This window comes from Ailuropoda melanoleuca, chromosome 3, assembly GCF_002007445.2.
Source record: "Ailuropoda melanoleuca isolate Jingjing chromosome 3, ASM200744v2, whole genome shotgun sequence".
Lineage (NCBI taxonomy): Eukaryota > Metazoa > Chordata > Mammalia > Carnivora > Ursidae > Ailuropoda > Ailuropoda melanoleuca.
In genome coordinates this window covers 116,849,014-116,861,956 of record NC_048220.1, presented here as the reverse complement: position 1 = coordinate 116,861,956, position 12,943 = coordinate 116,849,014, and the positions used below count along the sequence as shown (strand labels likewise).

Sequence of the window (12,943 nt, the reverse complement as noted above, 5' to 3'; positions counted from 1 at the left end):
TGGGAGCAGTAGAATATAACAACAATATATTGTTATATATATTATATTATGTTATGTTATATTATATTATATTTATTATATGTTAGTGACATGTAAAATACAATATACATTTCATTTTTGTAGTGCTTTTAACTCTTCTTTGCCCTTAACAACTATTATGTACCTGACATGTTTTAAATGAGGTTTATACTTCAGTTATATCTAGGGGAAGTGAAGTATGCTAGACAAGAGAAGTGAAAAGAATAACATTTTCATTTCACATGTAATGGCTTTCAAAGAAAAGAAAGGATAAAGGTTTATCAAACTTTTCTAATGTGTCAAGCTAATAGACATATATATTATAGCTAACATATATATGTATATATATACATATGTGTGTGTGTGTGTATACATTAATCATCAAAATAATGCATTGCACAGTTGAGGAAACGGAAGTGCACTGAGATTACATCATTTGTCCAGCATCACCCATCTGCAGTTGCTGAGAAACTGGCATTTGACCTTGGTTGTGCCTGACTCCACGTCTCTGGCTCTTCCCACCACACATCAGTTCTGTTGCTGTTATTATTTGAATTATGTCACGTTAAACAACATGAAACTATAACATTTCTCATAAACCCTCTCAACTCCATAAAAGGTAGGCTTCTGGTTTAGCTTTACAGATGAAGCGTGGAGAAATATGGCCAAGACTATGTGGACAAAGAGGCAGAGGTGGGATTTGAACAAACATGTCTTTAAATCCTGATGCCAGAGTTATCCACTCTGCTGAGGGCTCTCAAAATTTTCTCCACTCAGGACCCTTAAAAAAATTTTTTTTTTTAATTTCCCTTAGTTTCAGTTTGCTTGGGAACTTTGTGGCACTAAATTTTATTTATTGCACAATAATAATACTTTTTTCCTGTTTTTAAAGCAGAGCCATGCACATGTATACATTAGAATGTGCGACCATCAGGCAGAAACACTTAATTTTTACTGAAATGATGTAAATGTGTTGGGCATAATTTCCATCCGGATCTTTTAAAGTGATGGAAGCTGTTTTTTGGAAGTTTATTATTACAAATATCATGGACTCCCTCAGTGTCCAGGGATCCCAAATAGGAGCTGCCATCTCATTCTGTATCTGTTTCTGACTGAATCCCGAAAGATCCACGGGTCTTATGCCGCTGCACTGAAATTAGAGTGCTCTCACTTAAGACACACACACTTGCTGGCGGGAAGTAGAATCGTCAAATGGCAGGCATCTTGGTTTGGGGTGTGTCTGCTTGCTGCTATATCCCCAACATCTACGATGGTGCCTACCACTATTAGGCTTCAACAGACAGTGGGAATTATGCATTAATAGATGAATACATAAAGATAGACAAGGAAAATGATGTCCAGGAAGGGGAGGGGACACTCCCAAGGTCACACAATCGGCAGTGGGGCAGTGTCAGATTCCAGCTCTCTTCACTGTTGGTTCTATACTGTTTTCATTACAGCACTTTCAAACAAGCTCTTTTATAAAGAAGGAGAGAACAATTTCTCTATGGAGTGGTTCTGGTGCTGTGTGTGAAAGTTCAATGGGAGTGATGTAAGTCTGGCGATCCCTTTACACTAATAGGAATTCCTGAGGCTCAGATCTGTTTACAGTCACATGGAACTACTTAGGGTCCCCTTGATGGCATTATAGTGCTTCATTTAAGAAAGACTCAATACAATCCCTTTTTCTTTTGAAGTTGACAAGATCTGGCTATACCACCTTCTCCCCTTCTGTTTACCAACACGGTTGACTGTCTACATTCACCCAAGACTTTTTACATGGTCTTCTCTCTCTTTCCCTACTCTAACTCCGGCCTTTCCTTTAGTGATGTCAGTGCTCTCTGCTGTCCCACCTCACTCTTTCTTGATCAGTTCTATGAATATTTATCTTCACCCCATCTAGCCCACTGTCCTAGCGTCATTCTAGCACCTGTACTGCCTTCTTCTTTGCAAATGTCAGTGTCCTACTGTCTGACCATGATTTCCAAGTCTTCCGGTTACCTCATCCTCATCCTCATCCTCTCAATATCCCCTTTCTCCTCTTTTTGAACATCCAGCTCCTTGATTTCTCCATTTTGGGTTTCTCTTATTGCTCTTGCCTTTGTTAGCCACACTCTTTTTGGAGTCTGTATCAACTTTCTTCCCTTACTACATGGTTATGCTCAGCCTATTGCTGTTTGCCTTGGCCTTTTTTACTCCATGGAAGACCTCCTTATTGCTAAATTTGGTGGACACTTCTTAGCCCTGATCTTTGTCCCATAGGAGCATCTGACTTGACTGGCTATTCTTACGCTTTAAAACTCTCTGTTACCTTAACTTTTGTGATACAACATTCCCTGATCTCCTGCCTCTCTTTTGCCAGCTCCTCTCCCTTGTCCATTATACAATGCTGATGTTCCTCAGGGTTCTCTCCTCTACCCTCTCCACGTCTCAGTCTAGCCCTTCTTATCTTACCCACTCTTAAGATGAGGCCTACTCTTCAGAACCAGAAGTCTCATGGTTGAAGTTCCTTTACCAGAATCATCTGGGTTCTTGTTTTAGAAGTATAGATATCTAGGAGCAATACTTTTTGAAAAATGCAAAACTTAAGGTGTTACTTCCCAGCTTAACAATCTTCAAGTACTTCTAAGAAATCTCAAGGTGGATTTTGATTTGCCTATGGTAATTTGAACTTGCTGGGTCTAAAATCATACACCTAATTCTTGCCCTGTCCCTGTCAAGGAGGCTCTTTTTATAGTCTTTATTTTCATTAATGAGTCACCATTAACTGTTTTTCTGGTTTCTATATCTGGAAGTCATCTTTCTTTTTATTGCATTAGTGTTTTGACAGTCTGCAAAGAGGTAAGCGGGCTCATATGGGTACTTCATAGTTATCCCACGGTTGTTTCAGAGTTACTGGATGACTGGTTGATTTCATTTGGCTCAGGTATGTTTGGTTTTTGGAGCTTGAAACTTTGACGAAAAGAAACTAGTATTTGAGGACAAAATTAGATACAGTTTTATCAATTAACAATATGAAAACCCAACTAAATATAATAGGGAATGATGCTTTGCAAATCTTAAATTCTCTTTAATTTTCTCTTTTAAAATTATGTTTTCTTGACTCTTCAACCTCCAGGCTGAACTGTGAGGCTTATTGCCCAGGGAAGGAGATGGTGGAATAGAGCAGTGATTGGTCACCTGTGAATCTCAAAGTAGTGGGGATAGCATGGCTTGTGATGTAGGGAATGGGAGAAGATGGCCTCTCCTGCTGGAGCAGAGCAGTTGTGAGAGGGAGAGAGGGACGGGGGAGGGAGGCAGGCCTGGAGATGAGTGTTCGCGGTAGGTTTTCAGGCCACACTCTGGAGTGGGACCAGCATGGTAAGTAGGTTGAGGTCAGAGACAGATGTTTCTTTCCTTGCCATCTGGAACTCTGGGAGAGCAACTTCTAGACTTTCCCAGTATGGGGGAAGCCAAACCAGAACAAAAGTGGTTGTGGTATGTGGTTGGGCAGAGGAGGGACTGAATTTGGCTTCATAGGTTTCTTCTGCTGTTGTGGCCACAGAGGATACCAAGGAGTTCCCAGGCTCTCAGGAGGGATAGAGAGGGTAGCTGGCAAACTTGCTGTCTCTCAAGGACAACGTGGGCCTAGAGTTGAGGGCAGAGAGGCAAAGGCACTCACACACAGATCTCGGAGTCCAGTTAGTGAAGACCAAGGTGGGGGCCCAGGCTTCGGGCAGAACCACCAGGCCTTGCAGGCCCTCAGCTGAAGGGAGAAGAGCAGACTCTCCATTCTTTAGCCAAGAGTATTAGCTACAGATCCCACACGGCAGTAGCCACGTAGGGAAGGTGTATGCTGTACAGACCGGAGGGATCCGAGGACAGTACAAGGACCTGTCTGAGGATCTAAGCCCCTTCTCAATGTTCTTCTTCCCCCACCAAACTAAGCATCATCATGGAGAAGAGCAGGAAAAGGGGAAGAAATGTGAACCTCTGGGCACATGGCAGAGAAAGAGAGTACCCTCAGAGGGAGTGATCATGGCTGGGTCGGGGTTGCAGGACCCGACTAAATGTTGGCATTCACACCCAGCAGATGGGAAACCTGTGAGGAAGAGCACATTGGGGAAAGAAAAGAAAGAAAGAAAGAAAGAAAGAAAGAAAGAAAGAAAGAAAGAAAGAAAGAAAAGGGAGAAAGAAAGAAAAGGGAGAAAGAAAGAAAAGGGAGAAAGAAAGAAAGAAAAGGGAGAAAGAAAGAAAGAAAAGGGAGAAAGGAAGGGAGAAGGGGAGGGACAGATGGACGGAGGGAGGGAGGGAGGGAGAGAAAGAGAGAGAGAGAGAAAGGAAGGAAGGAAGAAAGGGAGAAAACATAACATGGGTATATTTTCGCTCTCTACCCCAGTGCAGTGTAAGCAAATTTTTGGCCCAGTTTAAGAAAAAGTTTTTTTTTTTTCTTCTCCAGACATGTTTTGCTAATCCTTCTTCTCTAGGGGAAGGGCCAGTCGGTAATTACAGATGACTTAACTCAGGAACTTAATCCTATTTCTGGTCTGGCATCATCTCCTCCATTTTTTCCTCTTTACTGATCTGCACTCTTCCCTGCCATGGGGCCGTGTGTGCACTGCTGATGGGCTGCAAGGCATCTCTGCTCCGTGTTTGCTGGTTCAGTTTCTATTCTCCGCAGTGCAAGGTTTTGTGTTTGTCAAATCAGAATAATGAAGGAAGTCATCACCACGAATAGGTTTATTAAACCCTGAAGAAGGAGAGAATGAAAAAGCACTGTGTGAAATAAACTGTGTCGTGAATACGTAATTTTGATTCAGTTCATTAAGAGCATGATACCATTGGGGGTCTGATTTTATGAAACATGTACACAACAGTATTACTGTTATAAAATTGGGCCCCTCATTGACCGTGGAACATCCAACTAGCCTGCTGGTGAGCGGATGCAGGATGTTTTGTCGTTTATGATGTGGAAGATACCAGGAGAACATTACTCACAACCCATCTGTCCTGTGAGCAGCTTGTCGCTTGTGTTAAATACGCTGATGGGAAATACCTGAATTAGAGTGCTTTGTGTGAGGTTAGATCGATGCGTTGCATTTATAACAACTAGATAATTCCAACTTTTATGTGGTACTTAATTCATTCTGAAAATGTGCCCTGAGAATCCCAAAGGGGGAATCAAGTTGCCTAATAAAACATAAGCATAAGCGTGTCATGAGGGGCATATTGGTTATAAGAAGTGGAAGAGGAGAACAGGACGATGAAGAGAAGAAAATCTTGGCGAATGGAAGATAGGCCAGCATAAGGGCACTGGGGTGAGTTTTGGGGGCAGTGGAGTGCTGGACTGGTGAATCTGAGGTTAACTGCAAGGACACCGAGCACTTCAGCCCCTTACTAGCTCTGTGACTCTGGGAAGTTCCTCAGTGTCCTCGTGTATAAAATGGTGGTGGTAGTAGCAGCCCACCTCATGGAACTGACTTGGAAATTAAATTGCTTACGTAACGCACTCAGAATAGTGCCTGTGGGTGGTAAATGTCGGGTGGGTGTTTGCTGTTATTATTCAGTGACTTCGTGGACCATCCCTGAATCCAGGCTGGCTTTCCAGATTTGGCAGTTGTGTTTGCAGGGAAGTGAAATGAAGAATTGCGAGGCACGTCCTCAAGGAAGAGCTCAGGAGTTCTCCAGTCTTCCCTCCTCCAGCCTTCCAACTGAGATGGTGTATCACTTTGACGTCCAATTACATCATGCCAACATTAAAGCCTCCTGGACGGGGGCTTTTAGTTAACCCACCCCCTTCTAACTTTTATAGTCTCTGGTAACCCTCATGATACTAACACACAGAAACTAGTCCTCTGCATTCTTGAGCTTACACCTTCTAGTCGTACCTTGACATTGGCCTTGCTGACTGTGCTTTCCATGTGTGGACTTCTCTTCTGCCCTGAGGGTGCTATGTCATCAAGACTGCTGTGATCTGCACTTGGAGGCAGGCCAACTTAGGGTTAAACTATCACCCAGGCATGTGGGAGACACACTGGCTAATCCATCACCCATTTCCAAGGCCCTCTTGCCAAGGCAGGCTTCAACAGCATGCGACCTATGCAGTCAGACCAGGCTCAAGCACTCGAGAAGGCCCCGTGGTTGGTTTCATGCTCTATCAGTGCCACCTTGGAATTCTTATTTTTGTGTTTGGACTTTTGTTTTGAAAGCAAGTGTGATTGGAAAATGGAGCACGCACATGAGCAGAGGAAATGTACACTGTGTCTCTTCTCCATGCCACCGCATTTGCACAGAATGTTGATGTTGCCCCATGAACGTGGAATTCAGGTGGACCCATGATGTGTGGGAGTTCAAGGAGTCAAAGCAAAAGTGAGAATCAGGTTGGTGTATTATACCTAGCATGTGTAAGTGACAGCCCTGAGATGTCACATTCTCCCTTTGAACCAGAACTTACTTCCAACACAAAAAGAAACACGAATGACCAAGAAACACAATCAGATCTTTCTTACTAGCAGTGTTATGTTTCTGCATTAGCCATCTACTTATACTAAAAATAATATAAAAGGAAAGGAAAGGATAGAGTCACCCATGTTCTTCTTTCCACCATTTTTCTTTACTCATTAGTGAACTGAAGGTAGCATGTACTGGTAGAATGTTCATATACCAAGAAGTGAATTAAAAACAGTTGAGTTAGTTTTGTGCAGTGTTTCTACTCTTCTGGTAGGAATGAAATACATACGTTAAGTATATATGCGTGTATGAGTTACGAAATACAAGTTATATAATTTCAGCGATTCCACTTACCAGCTGAAGATTAGCAATAAAATTCACACTAAAACTTCAAAATTTCATTTCTTTTTTACTTAGAACAACATTAAATAGCAAATAAAATATGTCATAATAAGAAAAAGGTTGCAGAAGAAAGGATGTGTTTATGCATTAATGTCTTTAATGGCACTTTTTCCCCTGGTTTATGAACAATGGATCCTCTATTTTAATTTTGCCCTAGGCTCCATAAATTACTTAGCCAGCCATGTCTCTTCCTTAACTACTTTCACTATAGAGGTTGGCAAAGCTAAAAGCTTGATTTCCCATACTCCTTTGCACCAAAGTGTCCATGTGACTGAATTCTGACCAAAGAGACATAGCAAAGTAATTGGGAAACCTTGAAAAAACCTGAAATGCCTGGTACAAGGAGCAGACTTTGATTGTGGTGCTCTTTCCCATTTTGCCCTCCTTGAACACTAACGTATTATTTGAAGCTGTGCAGCCATCTTGTGACCATTAGCCAAAACCATGAGAACAGAAAGCCGAAAGGCTACTAAAGTTGGAGTGAAAAGCTAACATAGAGTCTATGTCCTTGAGAGCCTTGTTGAGCTGCTCAGCCAATACCAGCAGCCGTCAATCTAGACTTTTTATGTGATAAAAATAACATGCTACTAATTTTAACCACTGTGAGCTTTTCCATTGGTGTAGACCATTCATTACCAATGGACACATGGGCTATAACGTGACAGTCTGTTCCCAGAGTTTTCATCAAAAAAAGACAACTCTTCCTGCTTCCAGCTCTATCGTTTCCATCATCAAGCCACTAGGCCAGTCTCTCAGGCTAGTGAGGGAGGTGGGAGGCAAATATCATATCAGCTTTCCATTCCCCTCCTCCTCCCTCTCCATTAGCTCCTGTGTTCCAACACTTGTCTTAGCAACCCCCAAACCAAAGTCTCTGTGATAATCAATTAGTGTTGGTAGGTACCTGGTAGAGGTAGCCTCAGACACAGCCCAGAACCATCCACAGCTCAGCTTCAGCCCAGTCAGGTCATCGTGTAACTTTTACAACAGCAGTAATTTCACTTTCTTACAATTAAGGTAAAATAATAGTAATTGAAGTTAACCAAATGAAAAGAGAACAGACAGAAAACTCCATAAGTAACATCAGAAGAAAACTTAGTCATGAAGACTTTTCGAGTCAGGTATTTTTTCTGCTTTTATAACCACCTCAACTTTGGTCAAGGCAGAAACCCAGTTTCTTTGCCATGGAGCAGCCCACACTGTCATCTCCTTGGAGACTGGAACTCATATATTTCAGCACGCAATAGAGGTTTAGTAATTAAGCACACAATTCCAGAAAAGCAAGGGCAAACAAGGGGCTCAGGCCCTCATTAGGTGAGATGACACATGGCTGGCACTTGGCCATCAGCCCGGCTGTAATTAGGACATATTAACAAGGCTACTGCTGTCGCACAGCCACAGCCTTGTGTGCGTCTAAGTTCGGCATATCGACTTAGGACTGAGTCTTAGTTATTTTTAATAGAAGAAAGTTAGTTAAAACAACATTTCCCAGCAAGAATTAGATGTTTTACCATTTAGCAATTTCCTCCAATGGTAATAGCTTAAATATTTACCAGGGACTTTTAGGGAGCTCCTGTCTTTTACTAGAAGACTTTGTATTGAACCTATTCCGGGAACAAGGGTCAGAGTCCTCATTCATCAGTTTATTGCAGGGTCAACCGAACTTCTGAGTTAGCTGCATCCTCTGTTCTTTCCCCTCCCTGCTTTCAGCACAGGAAAGACACAGAATTTGCTGTCTTTGGCTCTCTCTAGACACCACGGTTAACATTTTGATGGAGGAGTTCGAAATCACGGACTGAAAAGATATCCCCACCACAATGCACAGTTTTACAATAAAATACCACAGAAGTCACTCAGGAGTTGGAGGGATTTTAAAGCATGGATGCCATTCTCAGATGAGATGGAACAGTGAGAGATCCCACCCCACAGAATTATATCAACAGAAAGAAATTACGTTGTGTAAATGGTAAAGCACTTCATAGATGCAGGCTTATCTCGAGAAAATCAATACCTTCTCCCTTTGTATTGCCTTTATGTGAGGAATTTGGGGGTCATGCTGGCTGTTCAAGTTCAGCTTTGAGCTTAAATCTATCTGATGCCTCAAAGAAACCCTCCTCCAGGTATAATAGGGTTACTATAAAACCTGAACTTCGGACATATGGGTGTGACTAGTACTGTTACTAAATAGACTTACAACGAAGTCCGCTTCTACTGTGCAGAGACACTTCAGTAAGCACCTCTCCCTGCTTGGCCAACAGTAGTTCCTACTGCACTGAAATGAGTGTCCTCCCCTTGTACGTATGAGCAAGGGTTAACCTCTGGCAAGATCTTACAGATTAAGCCACATGGAAACAGCACACAGGCTCAGTGGGTTAGACACACTGCAGAGCATCTGGATAAGCCAGATAATTTGTGCAACATGTTCTTATCAGCAGCCTTCTCCAGCACATCTGTGGCTGACTGGAAGCTGCTTTTGTGTCGAGTCTGTTTTTCTATATTCTACTCATTGTTGGCAGAAGGGGACCAAATGTTTCAATTAAGGGAAAAGGTAAGGCAGTAATAATGAACAACCAGCCTATAATCATAAATGCCTGTCAATGACACCCACCTGCTCCCAAGTTTGTCCTCCTCCTTAGAAAAGTTTAAGATCAAGCCTTTGTACTGAAGCAAGTCCTGCCTCAGGGTCATCTTCCCAGGAGATTTAGGTCTTTTTTAAAAAAATGAGAGCCTTGAAATTTTACACTAAGGGAGGGTATTTAAGAGTGTCCTTGTGCTAAAGATGTCTGACCATGGGCCTGACCACCTCATACAGAAGTTCTCCCGAGCGGCCTACACCAGCCCAGATCAGTCCACACAGTTGCGTCTTGGTGAGGTCAAACATGGCTGAATCAAGAACAAGGAGAGGCAAAGGGTACAAGGTGTGAACCAAGAGCTCATTAACAAATGATTTTTATACTAGATGTCAGTAGAGGTTGTTCTGATACAGGTCTTATCCACTGGACTCCCATTAAACTCCCAGGAAGGGAATATGTATAGGTGGGGAAGAGGAAAATAAGGCACTAAAAGATATCCGACAATAGTTTACTCATGGTCTTATTTCACAGATTTCCATGTTCTCTTCATCTTTGGGACAGTCCAGAAAGTACTAATATTTGCTCACCTTAGACTGATATATTTTATACCTTGACTGTGACACATCAACTCAAAGCGGGGGTCAACTGATAAGAATAAACTGATGCTAACACATGAGATTCGGCCATTCCAGTTTATTGAAATGAGTAAATTTATAGGTCTATTTGTATACAGAAAAGTGCACAAGAAAACAAGGATGTACAAAACAGCTGTGTGGCTGATCATGCTTTTCAAAATTTGTCCAATTTCAAAAATTCTACGACCTAGAAATAATTGCCTCCAGTTGAGCACATTCAGGTATTTGGACATATAAAAAACTATTTTCAGTTCGTGTTTATGATGACTGAGTAGGAAGCCAGATGGAAAATTATGCCATACATGATCAGCTATTGCCATTAAACATAAAACCACAGGACTTCAGCTTGAACTACTGGGGGCTAATCAATAAAGGTTCGTGAGGCCACCATCTTGTTTAGATCCTGAGCAGTCATCCTTCTCTTCTACCTAAAGGTAACCTTGTGTGGTTGATTAATACCCACAAGAACCTGAGCATTTAAGGGTCAAGAGACAACATTTAACAACCCAACATAAACATAACAAAATGAAACTCATTTTGGCAAGAACAAATCCTTCAGAACTGTGCTAACAATATGACTGGAAATGAACTGGGAGAGTTTCCAAGGTTATGAGGAGGAAAAATACTGCAGATGTTAGATTTTCAATGAGAACACCAAATACTTGTTCTACAGCTTCTCTCCCCTCCACTCAATCACCGTCTATCTTCCTACTAACTATGAGATTGTGGCTTCAAGCAAGTTTTCCAGTTACTTGATAAAGGTCTAGCATGACCCCATATAAGCACCTAATATATTTGGCACAATCACATTGAACTTTCTGATGTGTTGGCTCTTCAGAATACAGTCCTTCATTGCTGAGTTGAGTTCAGTTTTTCTTCAGTTTTTCTTTCATTTGTTTCAATGTGAACTGCTCTTCTGGAGCTTCAGCTCGAGAGGATGGCCTCCTATTCCACAGAAAGGGTAAAGGTTGTGTCCATTTGCACTTCTAGTTATGGGATTTAGCGATTACTGAAAAGGCAGAGACATTTCAGATCCATGATGAATCCTTAGTTTTTGTTTTTTGTTTTTTTGCCCCATAAAACTCTGTTGCTTGTGGAAGGGAAGTAATGCTATATAAACCTTGGAGCAAAACTGACTGAAAAAAGAATCAGAGGGAAGAGGAGAGGAGAGACAAATGATGCTTTTCCCTCATTTTCACTATCTAGCAAGAGATTTCTCTTCGCCCTTAAGAGAAAATAATCTTCAGAGAGAGAAGTTATATTTTTAAAAGGGTTCTTAAGTGTGTCAGATTCCCAAGTATCTAAGGAAAAGTTGGACTTGGTCCAATTTTACTTTAAAAATTCTCTATAAATGTTGATATGAAGCAAGATTTAAGAAGGTGCCTTGTTATACTACAACCTTTAGGTTTTATGCTATAAAACAGAACCCCCAAACAACTTCAAACAGTAAGGATTTTAAAATTTATTCAAAACAGGTCATCTGAGGAGTTGTGGTGGCTGCATCTCCCAACCAGAGGGTACATGGTAGAGTGTTCTAGAAGGTTCTAGAAACACACTAGGCAATGGTTCAAGTAGGGAAACTACTTCATTTACATTTAAGCTAGAGAATTTAGATTCTTAATTTATTTAAAGCCATAGATTCAGTTTAGCTTTAATCTAAACAGAAAAGTGAAAGGCATTTTACAAGTGGAAGAGGCAGCAAGCAATAAGGCAACAGATAATATGTCAAAGCTGGAACGAGAGCAGAGGTCAGGACGTGTCTGGCTATTAGCTTTGTCCTTGACTACTAAGGCCAACCTTTTTGTTCCTCTGGACAGTCAGCATATCAAGTTCCTAGAGAAGTACAGAGAAGAAAAAAACCCGCAGTTAGAATTTTTGGGTTAAATATCAATGTATTAAATATCAAATCATCATTTAAAACCTCAATAATAGTATTTCCTAGGGCTGATATGAGAGGCTTAAATAAGATAATAAATGTAGAACCTGAAATAAAGTGATTAACACAAATGTTCAATAATGTTAGCTATTTTCTCCCATGATCGTGTTCCCCCACCTCCAACCCCAATCTGTAAGTTAAGCAAGTTCACCAAAATAATCCTTCCTTCAGGACCTAAGAAAGAAAGGGCCTCCAAAGAGACCTCTCGTCAATGCAATTTAGAGCAAACAATCCTCCTAGACTCTGGATGCAGTTTATTCCTATTTGTCCATGTTTGCCTCCCTTGGAGACGAGGGTGAGAATGAGTCTCTGTTAAGACTTCTAGCCCTTCAGCATATTACACTGCTCTATCAGCATTAGAAACCATCAGGCTGCTTGTAACCTGGAGCTTTTCCTCAGCACCAGAGGGGGAACTTCTTAGGGCTGGAGTGGGGCCCCGGAACTTGCCTTTTCAATAATCTCAGCCCGTTCTCTGAAGCCGACTTTACAGAAAAGCCCTTTAAGTAATTGTAATTCTAGAAGTCAAGGGAGGGGCAACAATCCAAACTGCAAATAAAGTCAACCTGACTGTTCATGTCAGATTTAAGATATTTATCTATTTAAAATAATTAAATTCTAGATGGGTCAAGACAGGATTTAGCAGGAGTCCCACCTGGATGGGGCAAGACTGAAGAAAATGAGTTTGGTCCCTCTCATTCTTTTTATTACTCTCCCCTACCAGCTAGGCCCTTCTTCCTCTAAAATGCAGCCAAGGCTTCTTTCCTCCACTAACTTCTATCTTCTGAAATCAGACAGAATTGCTTCCACTCACTGTTGATAAAGAAAGGGTCACGCTGAGCCATCCCAGGGTCTCAGTCTAAGGTAGTTACACCTAACAACTTACCTAGGATAAAATCTAGGATAAAATCTACCTGCTGATTCATCTGGTCATATGCTGCTCATATGAAGGAGAT

The 12,943-nt window shown here is 41.5% G+C and overlaps 1 protein-coding gene and 1 long non-coding RNA gene across 10 annotated transcripts in view; one reads left to right on the top strand and one right to left on the bottom strand.

Moving 5' to 3' along the window:
• LOC105235545 overlaps positions 1-12,943 on the top strand; it is a 204,137-nt gene that overhangs the window by 91,147 nt on the left and 100,047 nt on the right. The gene's annotated exons all lie outside the window — the stretch shown is intronic.
• The window catches only part of DAB2 (DAB adaptor protein 2), a 60,039-nt gene continuing 57,173 nt past the window's right edge, over positions 10,078-12,943 (bottom strand). For 3 of the 5 annotated variants that reach the window (XM_019794582.2, XM_034656973.1, XM_002914665.4), the window contains one exon: positions 11,502-11,887. The gene's annotated coding sequence lies outside the window, so the exon portion shown is untranslated. Of the gene's footprint in view, positions 11,064-11,501; positions 11,888-12,943 lie in introns of those variants that run through there. The other 2 variants (XM_019794580.2, XM_019794581.2) reach the window with 2 other exon arrangements.